We start from the raw sequence: 3,362 nt of genomic DNA, 5'->3' as shown, positions 1-3,362 counted from the left end.
CACATATTTTTCTTCCAACATTTACATTAGGGTTTTTTAATGGTCAAAGAAGATATTTCTGAGTTCGAAACTCAGTTTTAAAGTAGAGTTTGGTAAAGTAGGGAAATTTTGCTTTTTGGACATGGCTTTCTCCCTCAGCCTATTTTTGGAGCATGAGGTCCTGTGGGCCTAAGTTCTGTATTAACCACATCTCTCCTGAAACCCCTGACTTCCCCTCTGCTACCATCACCCAAGGATCCCCCTTCCCACTACTATAACACTTTATGTCTGCTTCTGCACAGCACTTACCACACATCTCCCTCCCACCTGTACCAGAAGGTCCTATGGGTAGAAAAATGTCTTATTTATCTTAGTAGTCCAATGTACCTGGCATGTAGTAAATGTCAGAGTCCGAAACTGTCTTATTTTCCAAATTTGGGCTTTGTAGCAAACGCCTTTTGAAGATAATGTCTAGGTCTTTGATGTGTAATTTTAGATAAAAAGAAAACTGAAGGAATGACTCTAATGGTAGAAGTTTCTGGTTGGAAAAGAGGATAGTGTTGTTAGAGTCTGTGGGTAATTTGGGGGCCAGAATGGTCTTCCTGGTAGTCCTTTAATCATACAAAGTCAATGATAGTTAGCTTGGTGTACCTGCTTGTTAAGATGGTCTGTGGACAATGCTCTGACTTGTTGGGAAGTAAGTAGAGTGAACAACAGTCTCTGTTTGTCTGGGACTGTTCCCATGTTAGCATGGAAAGTTCCATATCTTGGGAAACCCCCAGTCCTGCACAAAGCAGAGCATCTGGTCACCCTATACAATCCAAATATATAGTGGAGTATGGCCTCTTAACTGTCACATTAATATGCTGATAACTTGGACTCCAGTACTTGTAGGGAAAAGATAAATCTTCAAACAAGTAAACAACTAGCCCAGTTTGGGAAGATGTCAGTTCTTCTTTCTCATTAAGATAAGGCAATCTTAAAATCAGTAGAGAACTCTCAAATGTGGCTATAAAAATAACAACAGTTACATAATTAAATTTCCTTGGCTGAAACTGCTAATAAGACATTGCCAAATTTTAGCTTATTGTTGAAGATAAATCTCTCTCACCCATTCTCTCTCTCTCTTACACATACACATGCACGCACACACACACACACACACACACAATTTTTATTTTTCTGGCCTAGCATACTCCTATTTTAATTATAGGTTTTATCGTTTTTCACCATGTTAACAGAACAAAGTTGGTTTGTTGTTGAAGAATATCATTTAAATGGATACGTAGTGCTGTGGTTTATTGACAGCACAAAACTGCATTATTTTAAAAATATGTTTAATGAAGCATATTTTCATTTAAAGTATACCTGTACTTAATGGAAATTTTTGAGAGTGATCATTTATAAAGATGAAGAGAAGAGGCTCTGTAGCCCCCAAATGCTTACTGGCCTTCTAATGCCTAAAGTGCTATATTTATTTATTATAAGAATATAGAGATAATAAGACTGTTTATGAATCACAAATTAATAATAAAACAACTCTTGGGCTAAGGACAAAATCAAATGGAAATTATAAATCACATAAAGATGAATGGGCACAGAAGCATTACTCTACAAAATCTGTGGGGTATAGTCAACATGTTATTTGGAGGGAAACCTGTAGCTTTCAGTGTCCATGTCAGAAAAGAAGAGACATGGAAAATAAATTAACCGAACTTTCAAATCAAAATTTAACTTCCCAATTCAACAATCAATCAAACAAAAAAGTAAAACAAATAAATAAAACAGAAAGTAAAGAGAAGGGAAAAAATGTAATGGCAGGAAATAATGTGATAGAAAAGGATAATAGAGGCTGCTGAACTTGAGGAAATCCTCTTTTTACACAACAAGGATGTCAGCTGCCCAGACTCTGACTTGGAGACTCACCTCCCAACCCCAGGAATATGCGTTATGAGAGTAAGAAATATGTGATTACACCTCGCATAGAGAACTGCAGAGAGGACAGTAATAACTAACAGTAATTATGTGTCAAGCATTATGCCAGGCAGCTGATATAAATTATATGGTTTAGTTGTATTTCTTCCTCATTTTCTGATAATATTGAAACACAGCATGGCCAAGCAATTTCCTCAATATTGAGAGGCAGTAATTAATGTAGCTGGAACTTGAACTTCAGAAGGGCTATTAAGTGGACTTTAATTTACCATAGGTTGTTAAAGATACCATTGGCTTTAGAAACATCTTGTTTTGAAAATTCATATCTGGTTTGGGAAGATCATGATCCTGTCAGTCGGTCATGCTTTAGAATGAAATGGTTCAAACAGATTTCTTTCCTCTCAACAGCTAGCTGAAGTTAGCCGTGTTAAAACAATGGGAGTTTTGAAGTGGTTAAAGAGAGAAGTAATGCAGGAGTGGCACTGCTTAGAGGCTAACACCCCCATCGGAATACTGGGCAGCTGGTAAGCAAAAGTACAGAAAGGGAAGTGAGAAGATGCCAAAGATAAACTCTATTTCAAAATTCTGACTATGGTCAGCCCCACCCTCAAGAAGAGAGGGACAGGTTCTTCCTCTTTTTCTCTCCCGTACAAAGCAGTCTCCTATTCCCAGGACCAGGAAGTTCAGGTCCAAGGGCCACTCTTGGGCAAATAGGGTTGGAAGAGACTTTAGAGGTCCTATCCAGTCTACTCACTGCAAGGCCTCCCACACCCTCCTGCATGAATCCTCCAAACTCCTCCTGACCATCTTTGCATCTTCGTTGCTCTTTCACAGGACAGCCCATGTCTATTTGGGGTTTGAATTAATTGTTAGAAATTCTTTTCTATCAGCCAACTATCTTATCTCCCTTCAACTTCCCCTCATTTGTCTTACATCTGCCCTCTGGAATTGCCCAGTCTGTGTGGTATTTGTTCCAGTGGAATTTCATCTGTCATGTACTCTTGTTTTTGGCTGATTTGCTAAATTGATTAGATATCTCTCTAAATTCAATGCTTTTGGATCAAGGTAAATGCTGGTAAAATGTGCCAGCAATTTCTTTTTAAGAATGATTTTGCTATTGCTCTGTTGCTTTTGTTTGTTTTTTTAAAGAATGTTCCCAATAGATTCATTTTGTGGGAGTAGGTTCACATACAAATCCATGGAATGACCCACATAAAACACCTACATAAAAAAGAATCAAAAAGTGTATGTTTTCTTATTGATCAACACTACCTGAAAGCTCTTCAAGTCCTTCGTGGTATAATAAAGTAAATAGATATAGAGACAAGGAGATAATCTAGTTAACAGACATGGAAAAATGTTCCACCTCACTTTTAATTTTAAAAAGTAAAAAGTAAAATGATAACAAGATACCCCTTCCATTCCTTTGGCTACTAAGCATAGCAACA

This window comes from Colobus angolensis, unplaced genomic scaffold (assembly GCF_000951035.1).
Source record: "Colobus angolensis palliatus isolate OR3802 unplaced genomic scaffold, Cang.pa_1.0 Scaffold162, whole genome shotgun sequence".
In the NCBI taxonomy this organism is placed as follows: domain Eukaryota; kingdom Metazoa; phylum Chordata; class Mammalia; order Primates; family Cercopithecidae; genus Colobus; species Colobus angolensis.
The sequence above is the reverse complement of the archived record's forward strand: the minus strand, read 5'-3'. Positions refer to the sequence as shown.